The sequence below is a fragment of the Macrotis lagotis genome, chromosome 7, assembly GCF_037893015.1.
Source record: "Macrotis lagotis isolate mMagLag1 chromosome 7, bilby.v1.9.chrom.fasta, whole genome shotgun sequence".
Lineage (NCBI taxonomy): Eukaryota > Metazoa > Chordata > Mammalia > Peramelemorphia > Peramelidae > Macrotis > Macrotis lagotis.
The window spans coordinates 107,777,654-107,804,231 of NC_133664.1; the positions used below are offsets into that span (position 1 = coordinate 107,777,654).

The window sequence follows — 26,578 nt, forward strand, 5'->3', positions numbered from 1 at the left end:
AACGGGGGTGGTGGTGGTGGTAAATTATTTCACATAAAAAAGAACTTTTCAGGAGTTTTCAGTTCTCCCATAGTAGTACAATCTAAAGAGAAGTGTGATCACTGCTCTTCTGGATGGAAAGATGGAAGGGGACAGTGGTCAATGCTGGAGTCTTACTCTCATCAAAATTGACTCAAAGAGGGAACAACATAAACACTCAATTATAAACTAACCCTACAGAGAAGTAGAAAGGAAAGGGAATAGAGGAGAGTGGAACTGATAGAAGGAAGGATGAATTGAAGAGGCAGTGGTCAGAAGCAAAACACTTGAGGAGAGAGACAGGGTGAAAGGAGAGAAGAAGAAAGAAAGAAAAAGTAGGATGGAGAGAAAGACCATAGTAATCATAACTGTGAATGTGAATGGGATGAACTCATCTGTACAGTGACATGGATAGGAGAGTGAATTATATGATTTAGACATAAAGGATGATTCCATAAACAAACTAGCATGGAGTGGTTTACTGGTCAGATCTATGGATAAGGGAAGAATTTATGATCAAACAAAAAATAAAGAACATTCCAGGATATATAATGGATAATTTTGATTATATTAAATGAAAAAGCTTTTGTACAATCAAGTCTACTGTAGCCAGGATTAGAAAAAAATAGAAAACTGGGGATGGGGAAGGGAGAATTTTTACAGCAAATTTCTTTGATAAAGGCCTCATTTCTCAAATACTTAGAGAACCGAGTCAAATTTATAAGAATACAAGTCAACTTGGAACTATGGCCAAAAGGTTATAAAATTTTGATCTAGAAACACCCCTCCTAGGTCTCCTAAAGAGACCATCAGAAATGGGAAAGGACCCTCATATACAAAAATATTCATAGCAGCTCTTTTTGTAGTGGCAAAGTTAGGAAATTGAGGGGATGCCCCTCAACTGGGGAATGGCTGAACAAGTCATGGATTATGAATGTTGGAAAATCCTGTTATTCTATAAGAAATAATGAGCAGGCAGATTTCAGAAAAACCTGGAAAAATTTACATAAACTGATACTGAATGAAGTATGTAGAACCAGGAGAACATTGTTCACAATAACAGCAAATTTGGGTGATAATCAGCTATAATAGACTTAACTCTTATCAGAAGATTTTTAATACTTGTACAAAAATATTCATAGCAGCTCTGTTTGTGGTTGGAAATTGGACATCAAGGGAACGTCCATCAGTTGGGGAATGGCTGAACAAATTGTGGTATATGTGATGGAACGCTATTGTTCATGTTAGAAACCAGGAAGATTTCAGAGAAGCTTAGAAAGAATTGCATGAACTGATGCTGAATGAGATGAGCAGAACCAGAAGAACATTGTATACAGTAACAGCAAAATGGGGGAGATGGGGCACCTAGGTGGCGCAGTGAATAGAGCACCAGCCTTGGGAGTCAGGAGTACTTGGGTTCAAGTCCGACCTCATACACTTAATAATTACCTAGCCATGTGACCTTAGGCAAGCCACTTAACCCCATTGCCTTGAAAAATCTAAAAAAGGGGGGGGGGGCAGAGTGATCAACCTTAATGGACTTGCTCATACCATCAGTGCAATAATCAGGGACAATTTTAGGATATCTGTGATGGAGAATACCATCTGTATCCAAAGAAAGAATTGTGGAGTTTCAACAGAGACCAAAGATTATTACCTTCAATTAAAAAAAAAAAAGACGTGATGGAAAATGCCATCCACATCTAGACAAAGAAGTATAGAGTCTGAATGTGTAAAACAAAAGATTTTTCACTTTTTTAAAAAAATTTTTCTTGTGGCTTTTTCCTTTTTGTTCTGATTCTTTTACAGCATGAGTAATATGGAAATATGCTTAAATTAATTGTACATGTATAACCTATCAATCACTTGTTGTCTTAGGAAGGGGGGGAGAGGAAAGGAAGAGAGGGAAAAAAATTGGAACTCAAACTCTTACAAAATGAATGTTGTACATTCAATTTTGAGCAATGTATAGCATGGAAACATTGTAAAGACTATCAGATTGTCTTCTGTGGGGGAGTGGGGGGAGGGAAGCTAAATGGGGAAAGAATTGTCAAATTAAAGAAAAACCAAATAAATTTTAAAAAATGAATGTTGTAAACTATCTTTACAAGTAATTTGAAAAATTATTATTAACTGGAAAAAAATAGCAGTTTACAGTTAAGTGGTCCAGGGATATGAACAGACAATTTTCAGATGAAGAAAATCAGAGCTATCAGTAGTCATTAAAAAATGCTCAAAACCACTCTTGATGAGAGAAGTATCAATTAAAGCAACTCTCAAGTACCACCTCATACCCATTAGATTGTCTAATACGGCAGAAAATGAAAATGGCAAGGGAAGGGAAGGGATGGGGGGAAATTGATACACTAATGTACTCTTGGTCAGTTAAGAACTGATCCAACCTTTCCATTTTATAATTTTTTTTTTAAATTTAAGACAATGGGGTTAAGTGACTTGCCCAAAGTCACACAGCTAGGTAATTATTAAGTGTCTGAGGCTGGATTTGAACTCAGTTCCTCCTGACTCCAGAGCCGGTGCTCTATCCACTGTACCATCTAGCAGCCCCTTGATCCAACCTTTCTGGAGAACAAATTGGTACTGTGCCCATAGGTCTATAAAACTGTGTGTATATATAGCCTTTGAACCAGCAATACCACCACTAGTTGGTAACCCAAAGATATATATATTTTTTAATGTTCAATATAGAGGGGAGGACCTATTTGTAAAAGACATATTTTCAGCAGCTCTTTTTATGTGGCAAAGAATTGGAAATCAAGGAGATGACCACTGGGGAATGACTTGTTAGTTATGGTATATGATTGTAATGGAATATTATTGTGCTATAAGAAATGATGAGGGGCAGCTAGGTGGTGCAGTGGATAGAGCACTGGCCCTGGAGTCAGGAGTACCTGAGTTCAGATCCAGGCCTCAGACACCTAATTGCCTAGCTGTGTGGCCTTGGGTAAGCCACTTAACCCCATTGCCTTGCCAAAAAAACCTAAAAAACTTTTTAAAAATTAAAAAAGAAATGAGTAGGATGTTTTCAGAAAATCTGGAAAGACTTTATGAACTGATACAAAGTGAAGTGAACAGAACTAGTAGAACATTGCATACAGTAACAGCAATATTGTATGATGATCAACTATGAATGATTTAGCTATTCTCACAATACAATGATCCAAGACAGTTCCAAGGGACTTACTCTGAAAAATGCTGTCTACTGAGAGAGAGAGAGAGAGAGAGAGAGAGAGAGAGAGAGAGAGAGAGAGAGAGAGAACTAACTGATAGAGCTTGAATGCAGATCAAAGCAAAATATTTTTCACTTTTTATTTTTATTGTGGGTTTTTGTTTTGATTTGTTTTCTTTTACAACATGACATAGGAAATATCTAGGAAATACGTTTTGCATGATGGCTCTTATAAAACCTGCATCAAATTGTTTACTGTCTCAGGGAAAGTAGAGGAGGGAAAGAATTTGGAATTCCAAAATTTTTTAAATGAATGGTAAAAATTGTTTTTGTATGGGAAGAAATAAAACATTTTAAAAATGTAATTGAAAAAATTACTAAATTTTGAAAAGAAAATTATTTCCCCTGTAACAGACCTGTTTAGTGATCATTCAGTTTGTATTTGATGTCTTCATGTGAGGGAGAACCAACTATGTTCTGAGGCAGCCCTTTTGAATATCTCTTAAGTATCAGGAAGTTTTATAAACTTGCAAAATATATTAAGTTAAATTTGTATGTTTGCAGTTGCTACCTATTGTTCCAAGTTCTGCCTTTTAGGACCAGGCAGAAAATTCTGTTTCCTATTCCACATACTGAAGATCACTATTATGTTCTCTCTTAATTTTCCTTTTTTTTCTTAATCACTTTTGATCAGTTCGTAAGCCTCAAACACAGAACCATGTTATATCAAGCTCTATAAGTCATCTAAAAGCATTATCTTTTACTGAAAGTTTTTTACCTTTTATCTAAATATATAACAACATATTTTGCATCTAAACACTTGAAATAGGATTTTAAAGTTTTTCTTATCTAAGCTATTCTAATTATTCATGGAAAAGTGGGGCAAGTCACTTAACCCCATGGAAAAGTCAGGAAAAAAAAGTCTGCCCTAATGGTTTTCATTGTTTCACCAAATATATATTGCTTGTCTCCCATACACTAAGAGAAGACCAGGAATCAGGAATCAAGTCAGACCTGTATGTTCAGATGAAGTTTGAGTCTGGAATTGTGGAAGAAGAGATAGGCATTGAAGGGATAAGAATACAGTAATCTTTCTAAAAATGGATACCGAACTGAAGAGATTAATCCATGGAGAAAAGGACAGATTATAGCAAAAGTTTTGTTAGATGTAGCCTAAGAAGAGTCCAGGATCTAGGGTTTCAGAACTAAGCAAGGTTTAAGCCAATGATCCTAGAAAGCCCAAATGGCTTGTAGTGGTAGAAATTCAAACATTTGGACAGTTCACATAGCAATATTTGGTGTTTCATGATGCGAGTGACCTGGGGTCTGGTCTGACTAGCAGTAAGTAACCAGGGCTAAGACACCAAGGTCAGAACTAGAGTCATTGGCACCTTCTTTGTTAAACTAGGAAATTCAGAAATTATATTTCTGCTTTCTGGGACTAGGGTTTTGTTCCAGAGTTGAGACTGTGGCAGTTTTGCAAGTGGGAAGTTAAGTTGAACCGGGTAATAGAGAAAGTTGAAGGCAGAGTACTTGGCAGCCTATACCATCTAGCACTATGCCATGGTAGAAGTAGTTGTGAATATGTGACAGACTTAAGGTAGTATATGGTTTAGGGCAGCTTGGTGGCACAGTGGATAGAGCACTGGCCTTGAAGCCAGGAAGATGGGAGTTTGAATCCAACCTCAGACACTTGACACTTAGTAGCTGTGACCCACTTAACCCTAATTGCCTAGTATCTAGGACCACCTGCAGTCATTCTGATTTATATCTGGCTACTGGACCCAGATGACTCTGGAGGAGAAAATGAGGCTGATGACTTTGCATAGTTCCCCCCCCCCCCCCACACACACACACATACTCAAATCCAGTTTAACTGCTTGTCATGGCATTACTTCCCTGATGCTGTGGTCTTCTTTTAAAATGAAGGACAAACATTATTATCATTATCATTATTATCATTATCATTATTATTATTATTATTATTATTATTATTATTATTATTATTATTATTATTATTATTATTATATGGTTTAAATGTCTAATGAGTGGTATAGGTGACATTCACATTGGGGAGAAATTATTGAAGGTCCAAGTATTCAGGCAAAGCTTCATGGAAGAAAGAAGACTTATTTGGTCCTTAAAGTCAAGGAGAATTTAGATAGATGGAGTATACACTGAAAGCAGGGAAAGGAGTGTGAACATATAAGATCAATAGAGTTGCAAATACAACCTATTTGGAGAACAAAAAGTAATTTCCTTTGTTTAGAGACTGGGGAAAGAAAGTTCTTTAGAATAGTAGTGGGAAATAAAGTTAGAAATGTAAGTTGAAGTCAGATTCTCTTGGGTTATTTTTTTTTAACATTCTGAAACTCTTGTATATTCTATAGTACATAAAACTTAAAGTTTATCATATATGGGTAGTTAAAGTCCATGCTTCAGCTTTATAGAAGGATGATGTGAACATTACTGAAGTTTTACTTATATATGTATGTATGTGTGGCCATACACACACACACACACACACACACACACACACACACACACACACATAGAGACATGCTTTGGAGTACTAGTTTTAATTCTCCAGTCCTTCCACAGATGCACTGTCAACCCTCTAACTACATCCCTAACACTTGTTAGGGATTTATTTTTTTCTTCTAGACAGTCTGGTGAAGCCTAATGCTAATGTAGCTAGCCTACCTACATTCATGATCAAAGAAAACATTATGTTTAAGAAAATCAAGGTGTAATTTTTTTTCCCCATCCAGTCTCATAGAGTCCCAGAAATCTAGCTCCAGATTCTTTTCATAAATACCGCTGATATTGTGGAAGCTCACACAGCAAGTTACCATACATTAACCTTGGAGAACTGAAATTAACTGGTAGATGAGAGTATATGTATAGTTGTCACAATCTGCCCCTCTCATTTTTAAAAATTTTATTTTTATTTTACTATTTTTCTAATGTGGTTTATTTTACTGGTTTTTTTTTTTTTTTTTTTTTTTTACTAATGTGGTGTTTTTTTTCCTTCTATGCTAGCCATGAACATTTCAGGAGAAATCTAGATTTTAAAAAGACCTGTGCAAATGATGCCAATGAATGTCATAATTCTATAAGAATGTCAGGAAGGCTAATATCCAAAGTGATCTGAGGCTTATAAACAAAAACGCTAAGAAAAAATTGTTTGAGGCAAGATGACAGAAAAAGAATCAAGTTTGCTGTCTGGAGTTGGTTATGGTAGTGTTATTAGATTACTGTGCGAAAGCAAAACTTCCATCTACTTAGTTTCTTTTTTTTTTAATTGTATTAAATTTCTGAACTTAGAAATCAAAATAGTACTTTCATATACACAGCAAAACAAAAAGAGGATTGTATAACAAGTAGATAAATTCTACATTTATTTAAAAAAACTGGGCTACTTATCTGTATTTTTTTCTTTTGAACTCTTCTCTTTTGTGTATTAAAAAAATGTTTTAATGACTTTTGGATGGGAAATAGTAGTGGAGGGGACCAAATGTCTTCCATCTTTTCCTTTTTTTTTCTATTCTTCTGCAAAGATCTTTTTTAGTACATGTGCTACTAGGACCCAAGCAGACTACTTCTGTCTGGAGCCAAAATATCCACAGCCCTGGAAAGAGGGAGGGGAAAGGGGGGGGTTTGGGATGGGTCTATTACAAGCCCATATGTCAGGCATGTCATATTTTTGGATCAGTTATTGCAGCCTGGATTTTGGTGGCAAGGTGGGTAATGAGGGAGAGGGTGCTAAGTGAGCTCTGATTCTAGGTGTCCTAGACCATGGAGACAACTGAAGTTGTCTTATTTTGGGTGAATAATTTTTGTTTTGGAGAAGTATGAGAGTTCAAGGAGATAAGGGAACATGTTTAGTCCTCTATGTTTTTAATCACTTGACCTCTAGGACTTATTTTGTTTTAGATAAAAGTTTTTGTAAATTTGTTATATTTGTAATTCTTCTTCATCCTCATTATGAGAAATAACAAGTTCTCCTCCTGCCCCCCCCTTTTTTTTCTCCACAATATTGTGTTTGTTTTATCCTCCCTTCTTTTTCCCTTCAAAGATAGGTTCTGAAGGAACCTTTTTCCATTTCTCTATTAGAATGTTATACTACATCATTATAATATCCCCTTACTAGGTTCAAATAAAATTACTTTTCAATGTTTTTGTTTGGAGTTTTGTGTTGATATTTCAAATTCCTTTTACATCACAAATATTTAAAAGTTCTCCATTTCATTAAAGTTTTTTTTTTCCCCCCCTCAGAAGATTATACTTAGCTTTGCCAGGTATGTTATTCTTGATTGTAGGCTTGTCTCATTCACTGGAATGTTATATTCTAAGATATTTACTTTTAGAAAAAATTACAAGATCCTGTGTGATTCCCTTCTTTGATTCCTAGGTTTTGGAACATTATCTTTCTGGATGCTTATGATATTTTTCTTTTGGTTATTATATTCCTATGACTTTTCTAGGACTTTCAGGAGATAATGGGTAGATTCTATCCATTTTCACTTTGCCTTCTGGTTCTAATAGAGCTGATGATAATAATGATTTCTTGAAAGATAGTGTTCTGGTCTTTTAAAAATTATTGTTTTCAAGGAATAAAATGATTCTTAGATTATCTCTTTGATCTGTCATCTGGGTCAGTTTTGATATCAGATAAAGTACATTTTCTTATGTTTTTTCACTCTTTTGATTTCTAATCTTGCTGTCACATGAAATCTGATTTTTGCTTAGCGTCTTCTAGATTTCATGGAGTATGTTAGATAAGATTTACCATTTCTCTTAGAAAATAATTATTCTACTTTTTCCTGTCAGAGCTTTAATTTTTTTTTAGTTCTTGCTTCATTCTTGTAGTTCTTTTTTTTCCCAATAAAACATTTTTTAATGTACAGAAGAAACCAGAAAATTACAGAAGGAAACACAGACTGGTTTTGTTTCTGTTTGTTAAATTTAAAAATATACCCATTCTTTATTCATGTACTTCTTTTGGAAAATACTTTTTCCCTTCAAGTCTCTTTTATTTGTTATAGAGTAGTTATGTTCATTCTTTGGAGAAATCTCTAGATACAGATTTTTTTTTTCTGTTTTTTTGCAGGACAACAGGGTTAAGTGCCTTGCCCAGGGTCACACAGTTAGGTGATTATTACGCATCTGAAGCTGGATTTGAGCTCAGGTCCTCTTGACTCCAGGGCAGGTGCTCTATCTACTGTGCCACCTAACTGCCCCTATACATATAGCATTTGATGGTAGTTAGTGTTTTCTTTACTCATCTAGCTATAATTTCTAAAGTAGAGTTTGAGCTAAGACTAGGTTCTGTCAGGTCTTCTTTGATTTTGAAGGTCAGCCTTGCCTGGTCTTATCTTGGGTTCCCATTCAATTCTCTACCTTCTGGAATTCATCCTTCCTGGGTTTTTGAGGTTCAGAGTGCTGGTCTTCAGTGTGCCCTTGGCTGCCCCAGTCTGAGGATGTAAGAGACTATGTCTTTCTTTGAGGCTTTCTGACCACTTCAGGAGGTTTTTTTTTTTGGCGGGGGGGGGGAGTATGAGGCGGTTTTCTTTTGCCTCTTCTAAATACAGCCTTGTGGGCTGCATGTGTCCTTTGCCCATCTTGCCCTCTGCTGGGAGATTCCTGGCTTTTTTTTTATGCAAACTAATGCTGGCTTTCCAGGTGACCCCATTTCCCGTTCCCTCCGGGCTTCTGGCTGACTTTTTGTATATTTCTGGGTGGAAAAATTTACTCCTTGTAATTTCTCATTGTATTTCTTGGCCATTTTTTAATTTGATGTGAATTTTAGATTTTCTGCTGGAGTGGCTATATGATAATTAGAAAATTAACTTTGGTTTAGACCACAGTTTCTTCTATAAGTGCACCTTTTATTTGCTCAAGTAGTATTAACTTAAGACAGGAAGTAAGGGAATTGAAATATAAGGTGTGAGGAAATACTGAGAGAGCACCTAGTTCCCTTAAGTGAATATGAGGCAGTCTGGTAGGTTTGAATCTCTTCTCAAACATTTGATCAATCCACTTAAACTCTCAGCTTTGGTTTCCTAATCTGTAAAATGGGGTTAATTATAGCAGGAATTTCACAGGGTTTGGTGAGGATTTAATGAGATAATATATGTAAAGTGCTTCTTAAACCATAAACTATATAAATGCAAAATATTTTACACACACACACACACACACACACACACACACACACACACACATAAACACACACTCTTTGCCCAGACATTTTGCAATCTACAACTCATATAAGGTAGCTCTTTAATTGCTACTAGTGATTTTTGAGGAATCTTGAAGAATAATGAAAGTACCTAAAGTTCCAGTTTTTAAAAACAAGATTTGGAAGTGGGTTCCATAAACTCTTGATTGTTTTTTATCTTCTACAAAATTCTAGAATAAATTATTAAATGAATGTTTTAGAAATGAATAATTAGAAATGAAAGTAAGTGATTTTTCTAAACTCTCATGAGTTAATAGCCAGGTGCCAAAAGATTAGAGACAAGTAAGTATTCTTGGTGTTGCATTCAGTGTCTGGCAAATTTCTAGAATGATTTTTTTTTTTTTAGGTTTTTGCAGGGCAATGGGGTTAAGTGGCTTGGCCAAGGCCACACAGCTAGGTAATTATTAAGTGTCAGAGGTCGGATTTGAACTCAGGTACTCCTGACTCCAGGGCCAGAGCTCTATCGACTGCGCCACCTAGCCACCCCTAGAATGATTTATTTTTAAAATATTTTCTAAATACAGTAAAATTCCATTTATCTAAAGGCAACTTTCAGGTATATTCAGCAACTTAAACTTCAGAGACAAGACAAAAAGCAGAGAATTGGGAAGAACGCATGGAAAGCATGGCGTTTGATACATATTAAATACTAAATAAGGTGATCTCTTTATATTAATCCAGTCTTTCACCTCTCTAATTCATGCTTTAAATCAGGATACCTGTTTATCTACACTATCTGATCCATTCAGTGATTCCCTGGCTGTTAGATCCTCTGCCATCATACAGTATGAAGCACCAAGCAACAGAATTCATCTCTGTCCTGCATTCTTCGAGCATGCAGGTGAGAGTATAAGTAAGTGTGTTCTGCCCAGGAAGACAGTACCTGTATTCAGCAGACCCAGAGGATGGAGCGCAGTGTGCCTTTATATGAGACTCCACCAGATCTGAAAGAAAGGGAAGTGGCATCTATGTTGACACCAGGTTCATCTCCCCTAGAAGTCATGTAGAGTAGAGACTGAAGCCAGTGAAAAGGGAATTGCTAAGTGTAGAAGGAAACAAGATAGTTCCAAGGTTCCTTGGGAACCTCCAACAACAGGAAAGAAGTCAGAAATTGAGCAATAGAGAAATATAAGGAGAAAAAAAAACCTGAAATTATAAGAAAGAAGAAAAACTCAACTAAAAAACTTGAGCACAAACTAAGTCAATAGGGAAAATAGTAAAAACAGAAGGGAAGATTCCAAACAGGACATCTAAAAGAGTATCAACAAAAGCAATTTAAGTGGCAGAAGACCCCATGGATGCCCTAAAGAGTATGGAACCATAGCAGGATGTTAACATGATTTGTGGGTGAAATCAGAATTGGAAAGCAGGATTAATGCTATACACAGCAAAAATAATTGGCAAAATAGAAAATCATGAGTTTCATCAAAGAAACAAATAGAACAATAACTAAACAGAGAAACTTGTCGCTACTTTGCCTGAGTTCTCTTTTTATTAATCTATAGGATAGATATTCAGAAATCATCTCAGAATATTACATTGAAATTTAAAAAACAGTCCTGAATTTTTTGTTAGTAATAAACTTCATAACTTAAGAGAAATGAAAATACATGGAAGTGAAACACGGTCTGGAAGAATAGAAGCAAAGACTATTAACATTAAAGAAAACACGATCTCTGTACAAGCAGTACATAATGATCTCAAAAACAGGATACATAGAGATAGTTTAAAAATTGAAGTCTCCTAGAAGAAGATGACATGTCAGAAAGCCTGAACACTGTAATGCAAAGGGTGGGGGGGGACTTCCAAGAACTTCTTAACATAGAATAGGATTCACAGATTGTCTCCAGAAAAAAACCAACAACAGTATCCTATGCTGTAAACCCTAAAGACATAAAGTACTAAAAGTGGTCAATTCCAATGACAAACTGCAAATGATTAGTAAAAAAGATCTTCAAGGGGCGGCTAGGTGGCATAGTGGATAAAGCACCGGCCTTGGAGTCAGGAGTGCCTGGGTTCAAATCCAGTCTCAGACACTTAATAATTACCTAGCTGTGTGGCCTTGGGCAAGCCACTTAACCCCGTTTGCCTTGCAAAAAAAAAAAAGATCTTCAAATAGAAAGGAAAAGAATTTTAAATAACAGTACTATTCTGCACTTAGAGAAGGCAATGGAATAATGTATTCTGAGTAGTTCATGTAAATGTGATCTCTTAAAGCTTATAAGACCTCCTTTTAAGAAGCTTCTCCTGTTGCAATTGGATTATTTGATCTTTAGTAATATAAAAGCATCCAGCCCCAGAAAGGGCTATCTAAGCACAGCATTTCTTTTCTGATGAACAGAAAATCTTTCTTCATCCTTCTGAAATTTAATTCCTTCAGACTACTTTGAAGGTGAACTGGGTCCTGAAAAGATCCTCTAGTAGAATTTGAAGGAGGCTTAAATTATCAGACTAAAATATCCAATGAATTTAGGGTCCAAAAATTTTATTAAAGAATTAGTTTACTACAATTATCTTCAAGTTGTAGTTCCGTGTATGTGTGTGTTTTGCAAGGTAGTGGGGTTAAGTGACTTGTCCAAAGTCACACAGCTAGGTAATTATTAGGTCTGAGGCTGGATTTGAACTCAGGTCTCCTGACTCCAGCACCAGTGTGCCACTGCACCACCTAGCTGGGGTGTAGTTCTTAAGATCACAGAACATACTCACATAGTTCTCTCCTTGCTAAATGACTATAGACTGTTGATTCAACTGAGTGAAACTCCCATGCCTGAGTTACTTATGGTTGTTCTGCCAACCAAGCTTCAAAGCATCCTTGGAGCAGTTCATGATTGTTCAAGTGTTAAAGATAGTGAGATTGATAGTTTGAATCTTTAGTACCCATAAGCCAACTAAGTCTCAAGAAAGTCTTTTAAGAAAAAAGTAGCCTAAGTTGCATGAGGAAAGCATCTTGCTCTTACCACCAGGCCCTCAAAAACTTTCTCTCATCATCATCACCTATTGGAACCAAAAGTTTCCTTCAAGGCTTAGCTTAAGTGTTATCCACAAATAAACTGTTTCTCTTCCTTCCTTTCTCTCCTCCTCCTCCCCCTCTCTCTTAACTCAGTCTTAGTCCTTTTTTTCTTCTTTTTCTCGACTATATACCCTTTCCCATGGCAATTTCACCCTTTCCTTTGTGTTCAGTTATTACCTCAATGCAGATGACTCCTATAATTACATACTCTCATAATCTTAGTATCTCACCTGAATTTTGACCCCTATATATACAACTGTCTGCTTGAAAAATTTCTATGTTGGACATCTTTTCAGCATTTTAAAACAAATGTCCAAAACAGAACTCATAATGTTAATCCATAAACTTTCCTGTTGCTGCAGATTCCCTCATATCCTTACCACCAACCTAATTTGAATCTTTCTAGAAGATAAGTCAAAAAACCTTTTGACTTGCCTTGAATCTTTCTTCTTTCACTTCTCTAATCACATTCCTGCCTAATCCTGTTGACTGTACCTCTAAACATAGCTGCTCTGCTGTTTATCCTTCATCCATTCACACAATTACTACCCTCATTCATGCCCTCTTTACTTCCTTCCTCGACTTTTATAAATTCCTCACTCTCTGCCACCAATCTCTTGCTTCTTAATTTATTCTTTATAGCTGCCAAAATATTCCTAAGGAATTGACTATGTCACTTAATTACTGAAAAATATCTTCATTTATTTGCTGTTGCTTCTTGAAAAGAGTGCAGGCTCTTTTGCCAATTATTTAAGGCCTCTGTTAACTGACTCTACTTTTTTTTTTTTTGCAAGGCAGTGGGATTAAGTGGATTGCCCAAGGCCACACAGCTAGGTAATCATTAAGTGTCTGAGGTCGGATTTGAACTCAGGTACTCCTGACTCCAGGGCTGGTGCTCTATCCACTGCACCACCTGGCCACCCCTCTAATGTACTTTTCAAGATAGATTTCTTATTATTCCTTTTTACATGCTATCTATTCCAGATAAACTTGATTGAATTTGGAGTTAGGAGAGAACTGAATTTAAATTCCACATCTGATGTTTAATTGTTCTGTGACCTGGACAAATTACTTTTTTTATCCTCAGTTTCCTATTCTATAAAATGAAGATATATCTGACACATTTACAGGATTGTGAAGGATCAAATGAAATGATGTATCTAGAGCATTCTAACAAGCCTAAAAATGCTATGTAAATATAAACTGTTATTAAATGTTATATGACAAATATTTATCTTTCCTTGTATCCCTAATACAGAAAATGTGCATTAAATTAAATATATGTATAATAATATAAGATAAATATTTTGTGGTATTGTATATTAATATTATTATTCAATGACCAACCTCCATGTATTCACATACTTGTAGATAGTTTTTTTCTTTTCCCTACTTCCAGACCTATCTTATGTTACTCTCTTTCATGAAGCAACCAAACTGGCTTATTTGAGATTCTAAGATAGTCTTTTGTTGTTGTTGTTGTTGTTGTTTTTTACAAACTTGATTTTTATATCATTAACATCATTGCCTTTGTACAGACTGCCTCCACTGCTTAGTGGAAGGCTGCTGAGTCTTGAAGGTGTCCTTATTCCTAGACCCCTTCTTGGCCTTACTCCAAGTTACAAGGGTTGAGGCACTCCCTCTTCAGATTACCTTTTCTTCTAGCTCTGTGAGGAGTTGTACTGTCTTCTCTAGGAGAACATAAACTCTCTGGGCAGTTTGGGCAGGAGTTCTCCTCTTTGTCTCCTCCAGACTAGCTTTGTACACAGTAGGCACTTTAATCAGTGCTTATTGAAATTAACTGGATTTCTCCTTTTGTCCTCCTTTGTGTTCTCTCTCTTCTCTGATAGTAATAGAATACTCATCTCTGCTTGACTCCGGTACTCTTCTCCTTTTATTATACTATAAGATAAATATTCAAAAATTATCTCAGCACTGTATTGAAGCAAACAAGATGAACTTTAATAACATTAAATAATATTATAATATCCTGTATTTTTAAGTAAAAAGTGGGTAGATCCTACTTTGACAGCAGTTAATGTAAAATTAACCTCAAGATTTTAGTTGACCAAAATTCTTTTGAGCCACTAGTATCATGTGACTACCAAAAAAGCCAGTGTCATATAAAGCTACATTAATAGTAGTAGAATACCTAGATTGTAAGAAGTAATAAATAGACTTATTGTTATAAATATGCCAGTATATTTCCCTTCCAGCAGTGCTGGAAAAGTGGCCTAAGCAGGCTGTGCTGTTTGGTACCCCCTGCCACTATGCTGACCTGTGGGACAGAGTATTTGGCTCCAAATAACAAAACTTAGCCTGCCAGAATGAAGAAGAATTAACCCTCTTCTTTACAGCTCTTGTAAGACATGAGTGCCCCCTAGTGAGATATACCTTGGATTATAACAGTATCCACTGTTATATAGGTTTGAAAGACTTTTACTCCTCCCTTCTGTCTTGGAAAAAGTATGTTACTTTACAAAGCAACTAAGAAAGTTCTGGGAAAGTTCTAGTCAGGTGTCTTTAGTTTAAGGTAAGAAAGAGCTTTACAATAAGAGATCTTTAATAATGAAACTGAATACCACTTCATGATGACTAAATACTAGAATATGTTATGTCCAATCTTCAGATCACAGGCCATATGTAGCCCTCAAAGACTGTTCATAATCATTGGTAATATAACTTATATTGTAATCATTAATAAATAATAAATTTTATATTCAGCCCTTGATAAGTTTTTGTTGGGAAATGCAACCCAGAAGAGCTAAAAGGTTGGATGTTCTAGAATCTAGAAAGTGCTTAAACAAAAACTTGACTGATATTGTCAGAGATGTTGTAAAAAATATTCTCTAATTAGATGACAGGTTATACTAAATGAATTTTAAGATGTTTTTTAATACTAAAATTTTCTGATTAGAAGTAGTAAATGGAATGAAGTTTGAAAGGTATGAGTAGTACTTGAATACTCTAGCTTTTTTTTCCTATTTTTTTTCTTTTCTCCTTAGACTATATCAGCTTTAGCAGATCAGTATATATATATGTTTAGTTTGTTTTGTAATGCCATAATTCTATATCCAGGTGATTATTTATCAAATAATCTTCTTTTGTATTTCACCTTTATTTTCTACTTGGCCCCATAGGGCAGATTTAGAAATAATAATGGATGAAAGTTAAATAGTTCTTAATGAGGAATTAAGAGGAAAATTTTCTAGAGATCATCAACATGGATGCATAGGGACCTTACTAATAACTAAGAGATTTAAAAAACAATTAAAAAAAACAGGTTCAAAAGATGCAAGCAAAGATAGTCATGATCCTGTTAAAAAAGTATCAAGGGGGCAGCTAGGTGGTATAGGGGGGTTAGAGCACCAACCTTGGAGTCAGGGGACCTAAATTCAAATTTGACTGCAGATGTTTAATACTTGTTTAGGTGTGTTACCTTTGACAAGTTACAACTCTGTTGCAAAAAAAAAGTGTCAAGAATAATAAAACATAGGATAAACTGAAACAAGTGAAGAAAGTTAAGAACAAAAAAGTTTAGTCTTTCTTTTTTTGTTAATAGTCCTGGAGAAAAAAGAATTAAAGAAAAGATACTGTCTCCACTCGACAATAGAGAGAGCATACTTTTTTTTTTATGATTTTCAATTTGCTCTGTTTTTCTTTGCCAAGGAGATTGATGTTTTGACTGAAAAAAAAAAGACGAAACAAATGTGATCAGAAGATCACGGATTTAGGATTGGAAGGGACCTTAGAGGAGGAATGTTCAAACTGAGGTATGGAATGATGGTGTGACCCTGCCCGGGGCTGAGGTGAGATTTGAACTAAGATTTTCCTGACCATGCGTCCAATGCCTTGTCACATAGGGAGCTAATATACAATATGAGTAAGGAGCTGGTAAAGAGAGCTGCTAGTTGTTCTTAATGAGTTTCATTTGTTCTACAAGAGCTATAGCTTCAGGTACTGAAGTGATTGTTGAGCCACCATCCATGATGAGAATAAGAATACTAAAGAAATAGTGCAAAACTTTTTTTTTTTAGTTTTTGCAAGGCAACGGGGTTAAGTGACTTGCCCAAGGCTACACAGCTAGGTAATTATTAAAGTCTGAGTTTGGATTTGAACTCAGGTACTCCTGACTCCAGGGCCAAGTGCTCTATCCACTGTACCACTTAGCTGCCCCCGATAGTGCAAAACTTAAGAAGAGAATATGTTTGCCTCTCTCTTTCAGTCTTTCTGTCTCTTTCTCTTTTGAGTCAAGCAAATGGAATCTGAACTTTTCAGGCTTTGAGCTTCATTTCAATTCCTGGGAAAATTCTATATGATATTAGAGATTCGAATGTTTTGTTTTTAGGAAAAGAAGTGGCGATCACAAAGAGCCAGCATTGCTCTGACAAGCATAACTTGACTTCAATAAACATTGTTCTAAGAAAAGGGTCTGTAGGGTTCAAATGCTTGCCAAAGGGTCTCTGACACACAGGTTGATCTAACCATTGATCTAAGCCAAAGAAGTAGATCAGTTACTTCAAGGAGACCCCAAAAAACATAGAAACAACCTCAGCCATAAAATTTTTATTCTTCTTGCTAATTGAAGTGAAATAACAAAAATAACACTGACTTAAAAATTTGTCTGATGGAGTATTTTGATCAATACCAGTTCATAATGGGTAGTTAGTTGTACAGTGTTTAGAGAGCCTGGCCTGGAGTTAGGGTGACTCGGCTTCCTGAGTTCAAAACTGGTCTTACTAGTTTTGTGACTCTGGGCAAGTCACTTAATCCTGTTTGCCTCAGTTTTCTTAAATGTAAAATGAACTGGAGAAGGAAATGGCAAACCACTCCAATATCTTTGCTAAGAAAACCCCAAGAAAAATGGGGTGAGGAAGAATCAGACGGAACTGAAAAAATGACTGAACAACAAAACAATGAGAAGGCAGTGTAGAATATCACTGAAAAGAGAGTGGGTCTGTTCATACAGAAGAGTTACTAGCCTGTAAGGTCCATTGGTTGGACTATTAAGGACGTCTTTAAGAATCTGGAGAGATGGTTTCACTTCCAAGAGGTAAAATGCCAGAGAGATACCAAAGGAAAAGGAATAGTTCATGCTAGCACAGTTTTAAGTAAGTTTTATTGGAGGGAGTATACTCACACAGCCTATCTGGGGCAGGGGCAGGATTGTAACAGATCTCTGCAGGACAGTTTGGCAAAGGCAGATATTATACAGAAACAGAACAAAGAAGGCTTAATTCCAAGAGACAGCCTATGGTTGCGTGGGAAGTTACATGTAAATTTTCCTATGAGAGCCTTTTTTACTGTTTACAGTAACCATGATGCCAGTAGTTCACATTCCAAGACTATTATCCCCACCATACATGGACTCCTTAATGGAGTCTTTAGAGAAAGATATGAACTGATAAAGTTTTGATCACATAAGATGGAGTGTCAGAGGTATAATCTGTACATTAGAAGGAATAAGATTGCAGATATGTGTATGTGTCTGTGTGTGTTTGTGTAACTTTATATATATATATATTATATCAAAGTAAAATTTAGAATAAAGAAAGCACTTAGTAATATTTTTTTTTTATTTAAGGCAATGGAGTTAAGCGACTGGCCCAAGGTCACACAAGCTAGGTAATTATTAAGGGTCTGAGGCCGTATTTGAACTCAAGTCCTCCTGGCTCCAGAGCCAGTGCTCTAGCCACTGCGCCACCTAGCTGCCCCTAAATTTTATACTATATACATGTAATTTGTTTCTTCACAGTTATTGTTGTTTACCTTTTAAGATAATGATATCATGGGGTGATACCCTTTGATTTTAACATGAATTGGAGTTTAATGAGGCAGAGTAGTGCAAAATTGCTTTAGTTTCTCTTCCCAAGTCATTGAAGTCCGGTGGCAAGCAAGATGACTTACAATGGCTTGAGATACAGTGGATGACCTTATTGTCTTTGATATTCTGACCTAGTTCTAAGACCTCCAACAGTGCCTGCTTTAACTTTAACAGCCTTCATGATTATTGGAACAAATCATACTCATCCACCCATTCCATGAAAGGAAGTCTTCACATGCTTGGGAGTAGACAACCCCCTTAACACACTGATGGGTTTGGGGCCTGTCAGTTACCTTCAATTTGGTTTAGCCTGTCTGCCAAGAGGGTTTACCAGGGTATAACCATGCTCCAGATTCTTGGAGCCACAGGCGAGAATTAATTGAATCAGGTGGACTCCAGAAATGGAAATAGCCTTGAAAAAAGACTATTTCCTCACAGTAATCTTTTGAGATAATTGTAGTTGTATATATTGTTTTATAGATGAAGAAACTGAATCTTGGCTTAAGTCATTTCCCTGTGGTCACACATAAATTTCCCAGCAGAAATTTAAAACCAAATCTCCTGACTATTTTCAGTGCTCTTTTCACTATGGGACACTGCGTCTCCTTAATGACCCAGTTTACCTGGAATAGATTATTGATAAAATGGCTTTGAAAGATGGCTTGCTATGAAAGATTGACTCCAGATTTTTGGCAATGTGGAATGATTGAAACTTTTGAAGCCACCAAATGGCCACTCTGGATTTCACTTTACAGGGATTCGTTTTCTTCTGCAAAATGGGTTGGGAGATGGCATAGGGAAGGAATGTGGACTAGGTAGTTCATCTCTAAGATTCCTGGATTTAGAACATATATGATATCCAGGTGGAATTATTGAAAGATTAACTTTAATGTGCATGAAGAATTCATGGAAAGCATATTGGGGGCAGGTAGGTGGCACAGTGGATAGAGCACTGGCCCTGGAGTTAGGAGGACCTGAGTTCAAATGTGGCCTCAGACACTTAATAATTGCCTAGCTGTGTGACCTTGGGCAAGTCACTTAGCCCCATTGCCTTAAATAAATAATTTTTAAAAAATATTCTGGTGAGATACATAAAACTTATCTAAAGATAAAGTTAACTAAATAACTGGTAGCAGTGGGAATAGAAATGGAGAATTTGGTATAAGGAAAATAATTATCGAATCTAGAAAAGATAAGACTCGGAGTGGGGAGAGGAAACAGCATAGATTTTAATTTAGCAATTTATTAAAAGTACCTACACATACAAGGTAGTAGGTTAGGCAGAGATAAGACCTTTACGTATAGCTTTAGAGAATAGAAGATGTATCAGTGGTAATTACAGAGACAGATTTGAACTCAGTAAGGAATCCCTTTATTATAAACAATTAATTTATAATTAGAATTGTTAAAATAGAGTATAATGTACCTCATGAGTTAATCATTTTCTCATTAGTAGGAATTTTCAGTCATGGCCAGATGTCTATTGATCAATAATATTATAGAAGAGTTTGCTTTCATTTTCTGAAAATTGAACATGACTTTGAAGTTTTTAATATTGTATGATTCTATGGCTTTAACAAAGAAGTAAGAATCAATAGAACTTGATGAGGAAGGTCATATTTAGAGAATGAATTGTATATGTGAATGATGATTTGAAGTGAGTGAAGAAGTTTTTCAAATAATGATTTTGATAACCTGACTAAATGGTCAGCAAAATATTAATACAAATATTGTTAGGCAAAAAGGAGGAAGGACCCATTTGCATGCATGCAATATGCATGAATTCACATCTGTATGATAATGGAGTGATAGACATCATGAGAATATTTTTATATTTTGTAGATCAAATATAGATTATTTTGATACTTCAATAGAGTTGGAAAGGTCTCAATTTGGTACTGTCCCTAAGGTGCTTTCTCATTCTATCCTTATTTTCCATAAATTTGTTTAAAACCTCCAAAAGAGAATTTTCAGATTAGGTTTATTGATCTTAAATAATGGAGCAGCTTCTGAACCATGTTCTTGTTTCCTCCTCCTTTTGGATTTTACATATCTCTGATCATAAAATTTATGTTGTTTCTGGGAAGTTCTTCATTGGTAATAACTTACTGCCTACTCATTCCCACTATATATCTGTTACCCTTTGGGAGACCCTTAGCTTTAATTCTTTGAACATTATATTTCTTGACTTAGTTATGCAGCATCACCAAAATTTGATGTTTATTTTAGGAAGAAGATTAAGATTCTCTTTTTAAAAAAACTCTTAAAAAACAAAACAGAAAAATCCTCAGTTCAGTTCTAGGCCAAGCCCATTGTCCATCTAGAGTATCTAAGGTACATATTCTGATGGACTAGCTCTGTGGGTTGCCCATCAGACTGCATATCATGATCTTGAAATAGGCATCCTTTATCTACTTATCCACTTTATCCTGTGTGTAGAGTGAAAACCAAACTCTTTTGAACGATTATGGATCTTTTTTTAGAAGGCTCTACAATGTCTTATGGCTGAAAGGAATTGGCACATTATCCAAAATTTAATCTATCTGGAATACCTCGCCATCTGTAGAGAATTCCCTTGACATTTGGACATTGCCCTAAAAATTTTCTTTGACAGTTACAAACATTGTTGTGCTTTCTTCTCAAAGAGGACAACACTATGTTAGAGTCCTACAGTATGTCTGCCTTGACTGATCAGACCAGTATAAGCTCAGAATGCTCTGTCACAAATAGGACACACATAGTTCATGTGAACACTTGGTGTGAATTCTCCAAACTTGCTACATCTCCTGTTTCCTTTGATTTGCTTCCATTCTGCCTTGCTCATAGAGTGCAGCACCTTCTCTGATGAGGACACGTCATGCTGGGCCCTCTGGTGCCAGTGTCCTCATGCTGCACAATCAACTTAAAAGTTCTTTAAAGAGACCTTGAGAATGTCCCTGTATCACTTTTTCTGTTCCCCCTGTGAGCATTTGTGTGATTTCTCCATAAAATAGACTTTGGCAAGCGTACATTTGGCATTCAAATGGCCAGCCATTGTTGTTCTCTTTATAATAGAGTTTGAATGCTAGGCAGTTTAGTTTCAAAAAGGACCTCAGTGTCCAGTATTTTCTCCAGGTGATCTGCAGAATTTTCCTGAGATAATTTAAATGGAAGTGATTCAGTTTCTTGTCATGACACCGGTAAGACTGTCCAGATTTCACAGGCATATGAAGTCAGCACAGTGGCTCTGTAGACTGACTACTAAACTTGAGGTGTACAACCTCTTCTCTCACACTTTCTTTTGGAGTCTCCCAGATACTGAGCCAGCTCTGGCAATGTAAGTGTCAACTGCATTGTCATTGTGTACCTCCTTGGAAAGGACACTGCCAAGGTAAATGAACTTATCCACAGTACTCACAACTTCACCATTTGCTGTAACCGATGGTTCCACATATGGATGGTGTGGTGCTGTTTCAACGAAGAAGTTTAGGCTCCTTTCACATAGGAAAGCACCTAGGTGGTGCTGATTCTATTGTAGTTGAACTTTACAAAGTGGAGGGGGGGGGGCTGTTAGGGCAGCTCGGTAGTGAATAGATAGACCACTGGCCTCAGAGACAGAAGGACAAGGTTTGAATTCAGCCTCAGACCCTTGACACTTATTAGATTTGTGACCTTGGCAAGCCACTTACCCGTCATTGCCTCACATCCAGAGCCTTCTCCAGTCATCCTGATTCATATCTGGTCACTGGACCCAGTTGGGTCTGAAGGAGAAAGTGAGGCTAGTGACTTAGCACAGCACCCCCCCCCACACTCCAGTTTAAGTGTTTGTCATGGTAGCATTGCCTCCCTGATGTCATAGTCTTCAAGCATGAAGGGTAAACATCATCATCATCATTGCTCATACAAAAGCTAACTGAAGTTTTTCCAATTGTAGGGCATGAGGAAGTTATCCCTTAGGAGTTCAAGGACACCTTCAATGTCCATCTCTCTAAAGGTAAAGAGAATAGTTATTACTGGCAGTTTGTTTTCAGAGTTCTCTTTAATAGACTGATCCTTCACCTGGAAGGTGGTCACTACCCTGAGAGCCTGTGTGACTTCAGAAAGGGCCAAGGTATCATGCTTATTTCTAACAACTCCAGGAAAAATACCAGGAGCAGAAGAACTACAAGGTGTGACCAGCCTGTGATTGTGCCAGCATTTCAAAATGTGGTTGTCCAGAGAAGTATTGTACAGCAGTTTCTTGACAGCATACTGGCCCTTGTTCTGTACGATGGACAATGCTCTGGTGCCTTCTCAGGCAGGCACCAGTGGAGTGAAACTAGGTCGTATCCCTTGTCCTATGTTTTTAGCATGATGTTTTCAGCCATGTTGTCAAATGCCTTCACTGAGAATGAACACAGCATCAGGGTCAGCTGCCACACCAATGGCAGATTCTTCAACTTGGAAAGACTATAAGCCAAGACCAAAATGGAGGGAGCATTGGGGCATGATCTTCTATTTGCAGATGACTATGCACTTATTGAAGCCTCTGAAGCTGAGATGCAACAAAGTATGGATCAGTTCTCTGTTGCTTGTGTTCAGTTTGACTTTACAAATAAACTTTCTTCCTGTTTTATGCCTATTTTGATATTAATAATCAGATGGAACATTGTTATCTGTCATATTTTTCAAGGAATTGTCTGTGATTTTGATGTGCACAGGAAGCACTCTCTTGGAGAAAAGCATTTTTAAGGCAGTTTTTTAAAATAGTTATTGAGTTTTAAACTACCAGAATCCAGGGGGCGGAGCCAAGATGGCGACATGAAGGGATCGAGTCTTAGGAGCTCTCTGATAAAAACTCATAAACTAAGGACTCTAAACTTTCGAGAGACAGAACCCACAAAGGGACCCAGTGAGGCAGTTCCCCTACTCAAGGTAACCTGGAAAAGAGCAGAAAGGCTCTGCTCCCCGGGGTTGGAGGGGTGGCCTGGAAGAGGGGTAGCCAGCCAGAGCCAAAGAACCTCAGCCTCCCGGAGGCAGCCCCAGGGCGCTGGGAGAGTCTCCTGGGCTGCACCCCGGGGAGCACCAGCACAGAGTGGGGGAGCAGCGGGGGACCTCTGCCAGAGCGAGCACATGGAGCCCAGCCCTCAGGGCACACAGCCAGCAGCCTGGTCTTTCCACAGCCTAGACCTGGAAACAGAAGCAAGTGGAGCCCGTAAGCAGGAGCCCCCAGGGCATGAGTTCATTGAGCTGAGGGAGGGGAGTGAAGAGAGAGACTGCAGAGCTCTGTCCTCTGCCCCTGGAACAGGACTCTGGGGCTCTGACCACATTCAGATCCTGATCGCAGTCTAGGCCCCCCATAGAACAGCAGGGCCCCCCCACCTCAGCCCCATGGCAAAGGGGGGCGCTTATGGTCATTCACAGATCAGGAGGGAGGACAGAGCCTCACACACTGAGACCCTTGTGGGAGTGTCCCAAAAGCTCAGGAAGCACCCCCAAAAAAACATGCTTAGGCTAGGAAAATGAACAAACAAAGAAACAAGAGGAAGACCATTGAGAAATACTTTGCAAATGAGCCCAAGAAGGATCAAAATACTCAGTCTTAAGATGAGGAAGCACAAGCTCCTGCATCTAGACTCCAAGAAAAACAGAATGATATGATAGAGCTCCAAAAAGACTTTGAAAATCAAATGAGGGAGTTAGAAGAAAAACTGGGAAAAGAAAGGAGAGAGATGCAGGAAAAACATGAAAATGAAGTCAGCAGCTTAGTCAAGGAAATCCAAAAAAATGCTGAAGAAAATAGCATGCTAAAAACCAGCTTAGGTCAAATGGATAAAACAGTTCAAAAAGTTATTGATGAGAAGAATGCTTTAAAAAGCAAAATTGGCCAGATGGAAAAAGAGATAAGAAAACTCTCTGAGGAGAATAAATCCTTCAGACAAAGAATAGAATTCAGGGAGATTGATGAATTTACCAGAAATCAGGAATCAATACTTCAAAACCAAAAAAATGAAAAATTAGAAGAAAATGTGAAATATCTCATTGAAAAAAAAACAACTGATATGGAAAAACAGACTTAGGAAAGATAATTTAAAAATTATTGGAATACCTGAAAGTCATAATCAGGAAAAGAGCCTTGACATCATTTTCAAAGAATTACTACAGGAAAATTGCCCTGATATTCTAGAAGCAGAGGGCAAAATAAAAATGGAGAGAATCCACCAATCCCCTCGAGAAAGAGATCCCAAAAAACCAACCCCCAGGAATATTATAGCCAAGTTCCAGAACTCCCAAGTCAAAGAGAAAATATTACAAGCAGCCAGAAGGACACAGTTCAAATATCGTGGAGCTGCAGTCAGGATCACACAGGACTTAGCAGCAGCTACATTGGAAGCTCGTAGGGCTTGGAATACAATATACTGGAAGGCAAAAGAGCTTAGAATACAGCCAAGAATGAACTACCCAGCAAGGCTGAATGTCCTCTTCCAGGGAAAAAGATGGACTTTCAGTGAACCAGGGGAATTTCAAAGGTTCCTTTTGGAATGGCCAGAGCTGAACAGAAGGTTTGACCTTCAGATACAGGACTCAGGTGAAGCATGGAGATTGGAGGAGAGGGGGGAAATATGAGGGACTTAATGAGGATGAACTGCATGTATAGAAAAATGATACTGATAATATTCATATGAACCATATCAGTGAATAGAGCAGGTAGAGGGAGCTTTTATAGTTGAAGCACAGGAGAAAGCTGAATTCGAAGATAAAATATGGTGTAAAAATGGAGTCAATAAGAAAAAAAGGGAAATGGAATGGGAGAAAGAAAAAGGAGGGGGGAATAGTCCAAGCGATTTCACATAATAAGATTTTCTTTTTTATTACATTGAGCTATTGCAATGATATGGAAGGGGGGAGGCAAGGGGGAATGAGGGAACCTTTGCTCTCATCAGAGATGGCTAGGAGAGGAAAGAGCAAATATACTCAATGGAGTATAGACATCTGGAGTAAGAAGGAGAGGGGAGCAGGGGGAAGGGGTGGGGATGTGAATAAAGGAGGAGAGGATGGACCATGGGGGGGAGAGTGGTCAGATATAACACATTTTCTTTTTTTACTTCTTGCAAGGGGCTGGGATTGGAAGGCCTGCCCAGGACCATAGGGACAGTTGGATGCTGGGCCTAAGGGGTGGTATGGGGGCTCAGGGCTTCTTGGCCCCAGAACCAGGGATCTGTCTGCTGCACCACTCAGTGACCCTACAGCAGAGTCAGAGTGAAAGGAGAGAGAAAATATAGTACATGGTAGTGGAGAAATAAGAAAGGAGGGAGTTGCGATCAGCAATGGCAACAGTGGAAAAATATGGAAGTAACTTTTGTGATGGACTTATCATAAAGAATGTGATCCACTCACGACAGAGTTGATGGTATTGGAACAAAGACTGAAACACATTTTTTGTTATTATTATTTGGGGGAGGGTGCAGGGCAAGTGGGGCTGGGTGGCCTGCCTGGGGCCGCATAGCAGGGTGATCATTGGGTGTCTGGGGCCGGATTCGGACCCAGGTGCTCCTGGCTCAAGGGCCAATGCTCTGTCTGCCACCCAGCCACCCCTACTATTATTACTATTTTATTTTATTTGGGGTCTTTTTTTTTTCTTCTTTTTGGTTTTTGCAGGGCAGTGGGGATCAGGTGGCTTGCATGTCACATGGCTGGGTGATTATTGGTTTTACGAGGCTGGATGTGGACTCGGGTGCTCGTGGCTCTAGGGCTGATGCTTCGTCCATTGCACCACCTGGCCATACCTACAATTATTACTATTATTTTTTTCATTTTAATTTTTTTCTCCCCCTTTACTTTTTTGCCCAAGCAAGTCTATCTATATTCAATGGGGGGAGGGGTATTTTGTTTACTTGTAAACAAGTATATCTTATTAATGTAAAGAAAAACATTTGTGCAAAATGAGAATAAAAAATAAATTAAAAAAAAATAAACTACCAGAATCCCTTAATTTCTCTCCCCATTACCCAGCAAAGTGGTTGGTACAGCGTAATGAATACTTATTGACTGAGTGATTGATTATGTCTCTCAATTTCTCTCATTGTCCTTATAAATGGCAGGGCCAGTTTAGAACTTTTCTCCCTATTTGTCCTAGTCCAGTTTTCTTTAGTGACATTTCCAATTCCTCATGCAGAATATCTGGGACTGAATGCTAAGAGTTCAAATGTAGTAGATACATTTTTTTTAAGTTTTTGTAAGGCAGTGGTATTAAGTGACTTGACCAAAGTTACACAACTAGATAATTATCAAGTATCTGAGGCCAAATTTGAACTCAGGTCCTTCTGACTCCAGAGC

At 37.5% G+C, this 26,578-nt stretch overlaps 1 protein-coding gene and 1 long non-coding RNA gene across 7 annotated transcripts in view; one reads left to right on the forward strand and one right to left on the reverse strand.

The window, feature by feature from the left end:
- The window catches only part of BRAF (B-Raf proto-oncogene, serine/threonine kinase), a 190,450-nt gene that overhangs the window by 21,499 nt on the left and 142,373 nt on the right, over window positions 1-26,578 (forward strand). The window lies entirely within an intron of this gene.
- Window positions 13,680-26,578, reverse strand: part of LOC141492860 (uncharacterized) — a 147,886-nt gene continuing 134,987 nt past the window's right edge. The window contains exon 4 of one of the 2 annotated variants that reach the window (XR_012470065.1): window positions 13,680-14,361. This is a non-coding gene — a long non-coding RNA (uncharacterized LOC141492860). The remainder of the gene's footprint in view (window positions 14,362-26,578) is intronic. The other variant, XR_012470064.1, reaches the window with a different exon arrangement.